Source organism: Talpa occidentalis, unplaced genomic scaffold, assembly GCF_014898055.3.
Source record: "Talpa occidentalis isolate TD23 unplaced genomic scaffold, MPIMG_talOcc4v2.1 talOcc4.12, whole genome shotgun sequence".
Lineage (NCBI taxonomy): Eukaryota > Metazoa > Chordata > Mammalia > Eulipotyphla > Talpidae > Talpa > Talpa occidentalis.
Genome location: NW_023601212.1, coordinates 48,056,964 through 48,070,678, shown reverse-complemented (window position 1 = coordinate 48,070,678; position 13,715 = coordinate 48,056,964). Strand labels below are relative to the sequence as shown.

Below are 13,715 nucleotides of genomic sequence, written 5' to 3'. Positions count from 1 at the left end.
AACCTCACTGAAGCAAATACAGGGATGCAATTTAACTTGAGAAATAGAAAGATGATCCCAACAGCCAGTCTCTACCACCACTCAGACACAGCAACAACAAAGGCCATTCTTGCTGATTGGGTGGGGGAGCTGGCCACACTCTCTCTCAGTTTCTCCATCCACTGCTCACGGATACACTATGTGAAGAGAAACGCAGTGATGTCAGAAACAACTTGAATGTGAAAATCAAGTTGTAGAATAGTCTACCACTTGGTGGTTTAAAATGCTTATAATCTGCAGGAAAAAACTGCTCCAAATTTACTAAATTGAAACTAAAAGTCACTTTCAGTATTAAACACTTTTGAATTAAATTATTTCTCTCAATAGTGACTATGTATCAGTTTTGTGCTCAAAAAGCAAATAAAGGGAAGAAGGAAAACAATATATAACAACACTATCTGCTGGAGCTGAGGGCTGTAAGGATAAATGTCATGAAGAGGACATGAAACAGTTCCTCCAACAGGCATAGTCAGTCTTCTGGACTTCCAAGGGTTGAGGGGGGCACTACTATCTCCTTCCTACTATTAACTGGTAAATATCTACCTCAGTATCACTTATGACTACAGCCCTGGAGCTCTGGGCAGTAAACCTAAACCCACGGCATCAGTCTATAGCCTATACCCTGCCTGGGCCACCAGCTATTCCAAATGACCTATAGTGACCACCAGGCCATGGAGTCATAAGTGCTCACTCTGGCAGGATCCACATTCCACAGACACACCACTACACCACTCACTGGTGCTAAGCTCTTGCCTGGCAGCAACTTCTCTTCCCATTTGTTTTAATTTTCGTTGGGCAGCACCCAGTGTGGTTCAGCATGTGCTGCTGCCTTAAACCCCCCATCTATAAATTAGCCTCATAAAGTGTGCAATAACTGGGGTTGCCCTACAGGACAAAACAAAGCAAACAAAGTGCTTTCATTACAAACTCCTACTCCTGGCATTCTGGAAGGAGTGTGCTGAGAGGGAGTCTCACAGACTGAGGCTGAGGAAGGAACAGGAACAAGGAGACAATCCTGGTAGGGAGGATTGACCGATATCATCATGGGCCCAGTCACTGAGCAGGGAGGGTCTTGGGCAGCAGAAGGGAGGCAACAGCCAGTCCTGCAGCAAAGATTTGCTCAAAGGAGAACCAAGTCTTACTCCTCTGGGTTCTTATCCCTTAGTGGTCTGAAACTTGAGACACTCCAGAATATGTGTTCTCTTGCATGCACATCAGTGGCCCCCATCCTGCATCTGGTCAGGAGCTCCTGGGCCTTTAAATACCTGGTTTGAGAAGATTGGGGAGACTCCCTGCTATCGTCCAATGATCCAAGATGTGTGTTGGGGGTTATGCTGCCACTCATTAAGACACAGCTTTGCTGTGCTGGAGCACAACATGTGTATACATGTTTCCCAAACCACCACACAGTAATATCACACCGAGCAGCAGGAGCCTCTGTGTACAGAAGACAGGCAGGCATATCACCCCACAAGATAGTAAAAATCTAGATGGACTAAGAGTAGTCTGTGCCTAGAATCCAGATCCCACTCCTCTATCTGGCACGTTCCCAAGTTGTGGACTGTGGATAAAGGATATGTTTTCACCTGAAGATGCCATTCCACCGTGGAGCTAAAATGAGGGATATTCCCACGCAGAGGACAAGAGTCCTTAAATCTCCCCACCCTAAGGGGAAGCAGCAGAGACATCAAAGCTAGAAGAGCCCCTCACAGACATTACTGCCACCCCCCAGGTGACAGCAGGGCCACTCCATCACTGTTTCCTGGTGTATCCCCAGACACAAAGCAGGTCACTGCCAACATCTGAGGAGGAACACAGGTTCTAAATTTATTGTTCCTCTGTTGTTAACAGTAATGTGGGTCTTCTTGCTTTGAAGGGCAAAACACCTAACACTGATACATATCCCAGACGCAGCACCTCAGATGTAAGAGTCACCGCAAGATGAGAACCATCATTGGCCCCCCTGCTTTACAGGTGGGGACTCCAATGAGAGAGTAGAGTGGTGCAAAGACTTGAAGTCTGTGCTCTTTCAAGAAGTGCCATCAAACCCCGAAAGCAGGAGGGAGGTTTCCTAAGGAAACTGGGAGCTCCACCAGCGGGAGGTAGGCTTGACTCTCATCTCAGGTGGCCAGAAGAAATATTAAACATCATGGGCCTCCCTGGTGGCGCAGGGGGTTAAGACACAGCCTGTGAAGTTGAGCGCAGCCTCTGCAGCACGAGTTCGATACCCGGCAGGCCAGGGAGCAACCCACATGGTGAGCAGACCTCTCCTATCTCACCCGCTGCTCCCCTCAGCAGTGTACTTTGGTCAATCTGCCTGTTCTGTTCCCCACTCTGTCTCTGATGCACACACCCCCACACCTCTGGCCTGTACCCCAACTCTTGTATGCATAAATAAATAATTAAAAAAAATTAAACATCACACTTCACTGAGACTTGAGACTGAGACACAGCTTCGGCATGCTAGAGCAATGTGTATACATGTTCCCAAAACCACCACATGGAACAAGGAGTTAGGTAGAGAGCCTAAACTTCATGAATGACTTAAAAGATGGGTACTGGATTAGCATGACAGCATGTTAACCAGCTAAGAGACACCAGTGTGATCTGAAACCTGACCATTCACCTGGGTTTTAAGGGCCACTGGTAGGCCGTGATTTCTGGGTTAATGTGACAAGCTACAAGGTCAGGGCCTGGATATGGTAGGGGGAGGTCCTGACATGGTTCAAGTGTATGCATTTAGTCTTGTATACTGGCAGGTGCTCAAAGGAGTTGGGCAGTTTTCTGGATTTACCTAATGTAGGAACTGGCAAACTTTTCCTTAAAGGTTCACAGTGGATATTTTCGGCTCTACAAGTGATTAGGTCTCTGTCCCCATTATTAAGTTGTACAGTTTTCCACAACACAGGTTCCAACAAGAAAGGCTGCATCCCAGTCAAACTATTTACCAAAACAGATCACCAGCCCACAGACAACTTCCCAACCCTTAACCTATGTTACTCCTGGACAAAAGCACACATAAACAAAAGCAATGCATGTTATGCTCCAACTGCGCTCTAATCTATCAATAGTGTTGGAACAAATCTGCTTTTCCAAAACAAGCATTGGAGCAGCACTAACTACAGAGAAAGATTTTAAAAGAACTTAAATGTGTAATCAACTCAAGCCCAGGACTCAAGATTAACCCTTTTGACAAAGTCAGAAGAAATTCAGTTTCAAAAAGTGCTGAACATAGACAGCTCACTGCAAGGTTCATCTGTTCTCACCGCACAGGTCCATTTTACACCATTCTAAAAGCCCTACAAACCAGAACTCTCCAGATAAACAGGGCCCTCTCATAAAGGGAAATTACATACTATCAACTCGATCACAAAAAAAATTTTTTTTTAAAGATTTATTTACTCATACAAGAACTGGGGCACAGGCCAAATGCGTGTGAGGGTGAGAAGATTCACCAGAGACAGAGCAGGGAAACAGAACAGGCAGACTGACAAAATACACTGCTGAGGGGAGCAGCAGGCAAGTCAGGAGAGGTCTGCCGTGCCATGTGGGATTCTTGCCGGTCAGCCGGGATCAAACCAGCGCTGCAGAGGCTGCGGACAGCTTCACAGTGAGGCACTCAACCACCTGCGCCACCAGGGGAGGCCCTCAATCACAAAATTTTAATGCAGTTACAGAAATGAGGCATTCCTCAACACATGTGCCTATGTACCAGAGCTCTGATGCAAAGACAGGGATGTGAGGGGCACCAGGGACGGGCCAGCGTCACTGAGGGAAGAGTAAGGATACAAAATGGGAATCTAGCATATAGGAGCTGTCATTGGGGACCAGGGACAGGCAAACCTAGGGCTGCTAAGGGATCTCAGGCATAAGCTTCTCCAGGAACCCAGGACTTGCCCCTAAAATCTATCTGGGCCTGAAAAGGTCACTTTATGGTGGTGGTGGTGGTGGTAGGGAGGGGGAATGGCTATCAGAAGGATGTGGGTCCTCACCACACCTTCCTCAAATGCTCCACTGCAAGGTAGGTCCCGGCAGATGGATCCCATGGGCAGAATGGAAATCCTAACACAATCACCTTGGTAGTCAGGGGTTTGACTCTGTAGAGAATAACTGCGGGACCTTCCTAGGGTCCAGATACTATCCAGTCACCACCTTGGTCCTTCAATTCCGGGACCTTAATACAAACAACTCCCAATCTAATGGCATCGTGCCCACCCCATAGTCAGATTCCTTGTACATCTAGGAACTGACCATGGGTTTTCTGAGCCTTTTGGCTGGTGTTATCAGAGTTTGGTGAAGCTAATCAGGTAGACAGCCACAAGAGGCAATCTTCTGTTCTGTTGAAGGGGCTAAGTAGGTCTTTCAGAGGCTTGTCATGAGGTGGGCAGCCTCACCATTGGCCTCAGAGTCACAGCTCCTGGGTGCTGAGTCACAGCTCCTGACGTGCAGTATTTGACTCTACTCAACAAAATAGAGGACAGACCTAGGAAGGAGGGGCATTTCCCCACTCCACAAAGCTGCAACATATCAAGCCAAACACACATCAGTCTTGCACCATACACAGTTATGAACACACACCCATGCAAATTCACATTTGCACTCAGACATACATATGAAGTTTTTATGCCCCTTCCCCTATTCTGAATCTTGCCCAACTCTCTTGGGAAAAGGTCTTTCTTCTCTGTTCAATTCTCAACAAAAGACCATAGTTCTTATGCTGTCTATTTGGCCCCTGTCTCAGGAAGAGGGAAGCTCATTAAGTACAGAAACAAAATAAGATACAGAGGGTCAGGTTAGAATCACAACTTCTAAAGCAAAGGAGTCCACAGCCTAAATATCCCAAGGGTTCCTGCACCTGCACCCTTGTCACTTCACCCTGAGACTGGCCAGACACACCAAATACCACACCAGTTAAAGCACCAGAGTTTCAATTCACCAGCACTGAGGCCACACTCAATCACACAGTGACCTGAGCTAACAACAAGGCAAAGAACGAACTGCTGTTTGCCCTTTAGTATCTGGATGATATGACGCCAGAGACAGCTTCTGACACACTGGAAGCCTGGGACACCCTTTCTCCCAGTGTCCAGTCTGCCTGGCCCTACAGGGCCAGACCGTGACATCCAAGGAGCCAGTGACCTGGGGCGCCTCCTCTGCAGAGAGTGGGAGAAAAGCTTGCGGTCCTACCTTTTGGAAGCCAAGAGCCTGCAAGAACTGAGATGTGTGTGCAAATCAACATTTTATTACAAAAGTGAGTACAGGTCCAGAGAAGGAAGGGGGGAATCTAGAAATGCCCCCGCAGAGCTGGGCCCCAGGGGGCAGAATCTGGATTTGGAGAGAAATGAGAGGAAGAAATGGCAGCAGAAAAGGTGAAGTGGCAGAAATAAACAGTCTCGTAAACACCCAGCTCCAAGAAAAGTAATGCAGACAAGAAAAAGACCAAAACTTTTAAATAACTTTAAAATGGACTGAGCGCTCTTAGAAGGAAAAAGCATCCCAACTATATTCAGCATGAGGCTCGAGGTGCTCTGCAGTGGGTGAGAGGAGGCTGGTACCTCTTACTGGTGCCTAGAGGACAGAGGAGGGGAGCAACGAGAACTCCAGACACATGCGCACGCACACTTCACTTCAGAAAAAGCCAAACTGCTCCCATGGGGACCTGTGCCATAGCCCACAAAGTCCTCTCTGCCTTCCAAGAAGACAACACGGACAGCACTAACGCAATTTCAAGCAGGGGTCAAAGGGGAGGGTTAAGTTCAGGAACAGCTCAGTCCCTCTTAGCTGCTAACAATGCAACTGCACCACATTGCACTAAATTCCCACTTGAAAAACAAACTATTCAATACAAGTCACCACCAGCCATGTAAGGTCAGACCAAGAGACCTAGCCCACCCATCAGTTCAGTCTGGGTTCAAGAATCACCCAGAGGTAGCCTGTTAAAGAGTAAAAGAGCACCTCTGGGCTTTCACATCTACCAATAAAGACATATTTACAGTCTTATTGATTTTTAAGGTGGAGAACTGAGAAATAATGTCTTCAGAGATATTTAACAAAATTAACCTGGAGAGCAAAATAATAAAAACCATAACATATTCCAATAATAGTCACCAATATTTAAAAACTAAGCCTGAGTGGTCCTCAAGTTCCTAAATGCAGATCCTGTGTAGACCTGTAGCCAAGGGGAGATGCCCAGACCTCAGGAGTCATAGACAGGGACTGGAGAAAGGAAGATAGCACAGGGATTTAGTGCTTTTATTTTCCTAAACACAGCCACCTCATGGAAACAGGGACTACATCCACCTACACAGGACACTCAGAGGCCAGAGACCCCCTCTGCCCTTCCTGGGGACAGGAGATGAAGTCTTCCTCACATCCTAGTTTCAGCACGCAACAGAAGTACGTTAACTTGGTCACATGTTAAGAGGGAGGTAACAGGAGTGTCTGTAAGACTATGGGCAGTTCACCCAGGCTCACCTGAGATGAGGGTTTAGCTGTGGTGTCTACATTTTAATATTGCTCATGCTCAGTAAGCCCCAGTACTCCCCAACAAGTTAGCAAGGAACAGCCACAGGAAATTCCAGAAGTACCTCATGAGGCCATCCAAGTCTCAGTGACAGGGGCTTGTGTGCAAAGGTCAGGTTCAGCAGCCCCAGTGTGGCCATGCAGTCAGACAAGGAACAGACACAGAAACCTCGGTGCCACCATGTGGGGGAATTTGAGCAGTATCAATGCCCACAGGGAAAGGGGGAAGGGGCTCTGTGGGGATAGGGAGGGGTGACGGCACTGCGAGGGCTGGTGTTTAGACGTGCCCTTACTCAGGGACAGACCCATCCTCTGTCCCCACCCACCTGCCTCTGCAACCACAAAGGGTATACCTTCCATTTCCATTCCATCTGCTGTGCCCACTGGGTGCCACATCACAAAATGGGAGCCCTTAACCCTTCCAAAGCCACAGACCCTCAGGGCCCAACAAAGAGAGCCCTCACAGCCAGCTCCATTCATACCTGAAATTGAAAATGGCAGGGAGGTTTTGCATAGAAAATTCCAGGAAGGACAAGGAAACCTTTCTCTGTTCTCAGAAAGAGGTATGAGTGGAAAGTGGGGGAAACTAATACATATCTTTTGTTATTTTCATACACCTAGCAACACAGTGACCATCACCAGAGGCCCTGCCTGGGCTTCCTTTACCAAACTCCTGCCTGACTCCAGAAGGATCTGCACCAACAGGGAAACCTACTTTTACAACTAAATCAAGTCTCTGGTCTCAACGAAACCCATGAGCCTAAGAAACAGTTCCTCCCCACAGAATTCTTGTCAGCACTTAAGCCTCAACAGAAATCCTCCTTTCCCTCCACCATATGAATACAAGTCCCCTATTCCACCCTCCAGAAAACAGCAAACCAAAATGGATCACATATGAACGTTTCATAAAACATGCTACTCAAGGAAAAATCAAGGCCCTCACCCCAGCTGCAGGATCATGCCAACTCTCACTATCCCCTGCAGTCTTTCAGTCCTCAACCCATTTTCTCAGCTCTGGCCACACAAGACTTCTCGGTGGCACCTCTGACAGCCACCACAAGACCTTTGCACGTCCTGCACCTGTCTGGAAAGATCCTCTCCCAAGATTCTGTACAACTCTTCAAATGACAACTTCAGGTGTCAGTAAAGTGAGGTTTATCCTCACTCCACATTGTCCTTCAGTGGGTTTCTACCTCCATTTCCCACTTCATCAACACTTGACATTCTTTCTGTTTACTCATCTCTGTGTGTGTGGCCCCTGACCCCATGGTATGTGTTCAGTATCACTGCCCTACCACCCAGGGAAGAATAAGTGCTCAACAGGTATCTGATATACACAGGAGGAAAAGCACTTTCAGAATTTCAGCTGTCTCACCCCTAGCCTCCTTTCTGGTTAAAGTCAAATGTTTTGGGCCTCCCTGGTGGCGCAGGCGGTTGAGTGCCGCTCTGTGAAGCTGTCCGCAGCCTCTGCAGCAAGGGTTCGATCCCGGCCAGCCGGTGAGAATCCCACATGGCGAAGCAAATCTCTCCTGCCTCGCCAGCTGCTCCCCTCAGCAGTGTATTTCAGCAGTCTGCCTGTTCTGTTCCCCATTGTGTCTCTGGTGAATCCTCTCACCCTCCCGCGCATCTGGCCTGTACCCCAGCTCTTGTATAAAAATAAGCAAATCTTAAAAAAAAAAATTCAAATGTCTTAACGCCAACAGAAAAGATGAGCAAAATCTAGCAAAACCCCTACCTCACACCATATACAAACATTAACTTGAATCAAAAAAACTAGATATTAAAAGCTGAACTATGAAACTCTTATAAGAAAACAGAATAAATCATGACCACAGATTTGGCAAGAGCCTTAGATTGATACGCAAAGCAGAATATCAATGCATGAAAGAGATAAACTGAACTTCATCAAAATTCAAACCTTTTATCCAAAAGGATAGGATCAAAAGATGGGAGAAAATATTTGCAAATAATATATCTGATAAGGTTCTAGTGTCCAGAATATGTAAAGAACCCTTACAACAAAGAGATAAACAACCCATTTTTCCCCCAAAGATTACACAAATGGCAAATAAGTACATAAAAAGACGTTCAGCATTATTAGTCATCAGGGAAATGTAAATCAAAACCACAATGAGATATCATACCCACCTGATGGCTAGAATTTAAAAAAAGAAACACAGGGCCTCCCCGGTGGCGCAGCGGTTGAGCGCTGGGTTGCGAAGCTGCCTGCAGCTTCTGCAGTGCCGGTTCGATCCGGGCTGCTCCCCGGCCACTGGAGGAGGGTCCCACATGGCGCAGACCTCTCCTGCCGCCCGCTGCTCCCCTCAGCAGTGTACTTCGGTCCTTCTGCCTGCTCTGCTCCCCGCTCTGGCTCTGGTGAATTCTCTCACCCTCCCGCGCTTCTGACTGTACCCAGTGCTTGCATAAATAAATAAATAAATAGATGGATAGATAGATAGATAGATAGATAGATCTTTTTTAAAAAAATTTTTAAATAAATAAAACAAACACAGAAAATAACAAGGAATGTCAAAAGACATAGAGAAATTGTAACCCTCATGAAGTGCTGGTAGGAATGTAAAATGGTGTATTTTGTGGAAAACAGTCTGGTAGCTTCTCAGAAAGTTATACTGAATTACATATAAACCAGCAACTCTATGACTACACACCTAAGAGATATGAAAAAACATACTTAAAAAATGAACAGAAATGTTAAAAACAATACTATTCACAATAGACAGCAAGTAGAAACAACCCGAATGCCCATCAATAGGTGAATACATTAAAAAAAAAGTGATCCATCCACTCAGTGGAATATCACAAAAAAGGAATAAATGTGGATGAACCTCAAAAATATTATGTTGAGAAAAACCAAACACAAAAGCCCACAAAATGTGTGATTCATTTATATGAAACATTCAGAACAAGTAAATCCATATATAGAAAGCAAATCAGTGGTTGTCAGAGGCTGGGGCGGGGGGGGATAAGGCATAAGAGCTAATGAAGAACCAATTTTGTTTTGGCGGTGACTTAAATGTTCTGGAATTAGAGATGACAGTTGAACAATACTGTGAATGCACTAAATGCCAATAAATTGCACAATTTAAAATGGTAAATAGTATGTTACATGAATTTTTACCTCAATATTTTATGCAAATAAATGATCCTAATCCCAAGAACCACAAACTCCTCTAAATTAAAGGCAAAAGCAGGTTTACACGGAACCCAAGAGCACAGAATTGGGTTCTCAGGGAAAGACTCCTTTGTGAAACCAGATCCCAAACAACCAAAGAGCCAATCTGGGAGGTGGGGGAAGCACAGCCCTTCCACCCTTCAACTATTGAGTTCTCAAGGCAAACGAGAACACCATTAAGTCTACCATACAGACGGCAGTGTGACAATATGGAACACACAAGGGACAAGTTACTGATGGGGAGTCAAGGCAGGAGAGGTAAGATCTCAGCTGGGATCAAAGGGTCACAGGAACACCTCAGCAGAAATGAAGTCAGAACAAGCCCACACCTCAGCTCACAGGTGCACCACACACTACCTTGGAAGTGGTTAGGGACCCAGGAATAACCCTGGGAACCTATGCAGGCCTCCACCCAGAAAGGTGTGAGGGTTCCTGGAGACCCATAAGAACACACACAGAGGCAGAGTATGGATGGAGAGTTAGGCAGGTGACACAGGAGGCAGGAAATGTGGTCCCTCCCAAGCAGGGAGTTGTAGGAATGTCTGGCTCATTCAGAATCCAAATTGCGAAGCAGGACTTTTTATTAAAACATGATGTGGAAAGTCAGCTAACTACCAGCTTTGTCCACTTTTTAGTGGCTATGGACAGATAGCACCAATTGGAAGGTGAGGGCTGTATGGGGGTGGACATAGATACCTTTTCAAATTATTGTTATTAGAAAGTTCTGTGGGGCACCACTGATCTATTGGTGAGAGAGGCTGACCCTCCCCTACTATTTTGTTCCCCATGAGTTCAGGCCACAGAAAAGAGGCTCTGTAAATGTTTCTTTCCTTCTATTTACCAAATTTGAAAGTAAGGTGGTTCCCTAAAACTCTAAGGAGAACAGCACACTGCCTATTTCCTTTGAGAACTAACAGGAACCTGAGGGCATTTAATACATCTAACTCCAACTTGAGGACTCACTGCTCTCATTCACAATCACCTGTTCCACCTCTCCTTGGGTCCCTCTAACACACCTGGACAACACATTACACCATCAGAACATTCCAATGCAACATTTAGAATCAAGACATTTTAACCTAATACTTTATTTTTTTTTTTAAAGGGAAAGTTTTCAGGTCTTTTTTTTTTTTTTTTTTTTTAAAGATTTATTTATTTATTTATTTATACACGCACTGGGTACAGTCAGAAGTGCGGGAGGGTGAGAGAATTCACCAGAGCCAGATCGGGGAGCAGAGCAGGCAGAAAGACCAAAGTACACTGTTGAGGGGAGCAGCGGGCGGCAGGAGAGGTCTGCGCGCCATGTGGGACCCTCCTCTGGTGGCCGGGGAGCAGCCGGGGATCAAACCAGCGCCACAGAGGCTGCGGGCAGCTTCGCAACCCAGTGCTCAACCTCTGCGCCACCAGGGAGGCCCTAGCTTAAGTACTTTAATTTCATATTTGCATTTTTATCTTGCTGAAAATTTTGGTTCTTAAAGGTGTTATTTATTTTCTTTTACAAGTAACAGTAAAACTATGGTATTGTTAACCTGAAGCCAGTAATACTGCTTCCAAAAACAGCCTAAGATAATTCCTACTAGCCCTTACCGCATAGCCACTAAAACATCTACAGTCAAACTAAAATGTCTTAAGTTACATGAAATACATCCTGAGATTAAATCACTTAAGGTGAAACATAATCAACGTGAACTGAAATTCATTCTTTTTTTTTTTGCTTCTAATTTTAAGAGTAGTGCTCTCCCCATCATTTGATAGACATTTGTTTTGTAATTTTGTAAACATGAGTTCAATGTTGCACAGGGAAAAAAAAAACCCGTCTTCCTTCCTTCCTCCTTCCAGAGATGCCCACGTGGTCTACTTAGAGTTTATGCTTCCATTTTAAAAAGTACAAGCAGGCATACATACATCCATACCCCGCTTGTAAAACAGTGAATACAGGAAACCTCTGGCATTCACAGCATCTTCTCTTCCAGTTTTGAAAATCCCACCCTTGCCCTTGTGATATGAAAACACCTAACCAGCAGGTCCACCCCATCAATACCCAATCCCAATTGACAAAAACACCTACACTTTTCCATCTACCACATTAGTGGTACCTAAATGTTATTTTTGTATTGAGGTGTAACTGACATACAATATTACATTAGTTTCAGATATACATTATTACTCTATATTTGCCTATACTGTGGAATGATCACCACAATAAATCTAGTTGAAATCCATCATCACACAGTTACAACATTTTTCTTCTTCTGAGAAGGACTTTTTTTTTTTTTTTAAGATTTATTTTATTTATTTATGCATACAAGAGCTGGTGTGTAGGCTAAAGGTTGGGGGGGGCGGTCTGTGAGAGGATTCACCAGAGACAGTGTGACAAGCAGAAAAGGTTGCTTGACTGAAATACACTGCTGAGGGGAAGGAAGAGCAGGCAAGACTCCTAGGAGAGATCTGCTGCGCCATGTGGGTTAGCTCCCTGGCCAGGGATCGAACTCGTGATGCAGTGGCTACTAATAGCTTCACAGTATAAGACTTAACCTCTTGCACCACCAGGGAGGCCCTGATAAGTACTTTTAAGATCTATTTTTATGAACTTTCACATATAAAATAGAGTATTGTTAACTATAGTCATAATGCTGTACATTACATTCCCTTACTATTTTAAAAACAGAAGCTTATTGGGACTCCCCTGGTGATGCAGCAGTTGAGCACTGGGCTGCAAAGCTGCCCGCAGCCTCTGCAGCTCCAGTTCGATCCCAGGCCGCTGGCGAGGGTCCCACATGGCGCACAGACCTCTCCTGCCGCGCCCGCTGCACCCCTCAGCAGTGTGTTTCGTCAGTCTGTCTATTCTGTTCCCTGTTCTGGTGAACTCTCTCACCCTCCTGTGCTTCTGACTGTACCCAGTGCTTGTATAAATAAATAAATAAATCTTAAAGAAAAAAAAAAAAAGTAGAAGTTTATTCTTTTAGACCATCTTCACTCATTTTGCCCCCACCATCCCTTGTCTCTAGTAACCATCAATCTGTTCTCTACATCTATTGCTTTCTTTTTGTTTTATTTTGTTCAGATTCCACATACTAGTGAAAACATGAAGTATTTGTCTTTCTCTGATCTATTTTACTCAATATAATGCCCTCAAAGTTCATTCACGTTGTTACAAATAGTAAACTGTTCTTTTTTATGGCTGAATATTATTTCATGTGTTGCTTAACAGGAGTAAGTTCTTTAAAAAGCTCATTTGGCAAACACTGCTATATATGTGATGTCTGACCAAAATGTCACTAAGTAATGCATGTCCTTATATAGCATATTTTCTTCAATTCATCCATCAACAGAGACTTAGGTTGTTTCCTTATCTTGGCCTATCGTGAAGAACACTGCATTGAACATGGGGCTGTAGGGGGGGTGGACACAGATATCTTTTCAAATTAGTGTTATTGTTTTGGAATAATTAACCCAAAAGTGCAAATGCTAGAGGCCTCCGTGGTGGAGCAAGGGGTTAAGTCTCAGCATTATGAAGCTATCAGCAGCTACTGCAGCAAGAGTTCAATCCCCTGCAAGGGAGCTGACCCACATGGAGCAGCAGACCTCTCCTGTCTCATCCACTGCTCCCCTCAGCAGTGTATTTCAGTGGATCCACCTGTTCTGCTTCCCATTCTGTCTCTGGTGAATCCTCTCACCCCACCACCTCTGGCCTATACCCGGTTCTTATATGCATAAGTAAGTCCTTAAACAAAAAAAAAGGTGCAGGGCCTCCCTGGTGGAGCAAAGGAATTAAGACAAAATCTATGAAGCTATCCACAGCAACTGCAGCATGAGTTCGATCCTGGCCCAGGGAGCTACCCACATGGCACAGCAGACCTCTCCTGACTCGCCCACTGCTCCCCTCTGCAGTGTATTTCAGTAGATCTGCCTGTTTTGTTTCCCACTCAGTCTCTGCTGAATCCTCTCAACCCTCCCCCAA

General features: G+C 45.3%; 1 protein-coding gene across 7 annotated transcripts in view; it reads right to left on the bottom strand.

Annotated features, from left to right (window-relative positions):
• Window positions 1-13,715, bottom strand: part of GATAD2A (GATA zinc finger domain containing 2A) — a 90,276-nt gene that overhangs the window by 36,646 nt on the left and 39,915 nt on the right. The gene's annotated exons all lie outside the window — the stretch shown is intronic.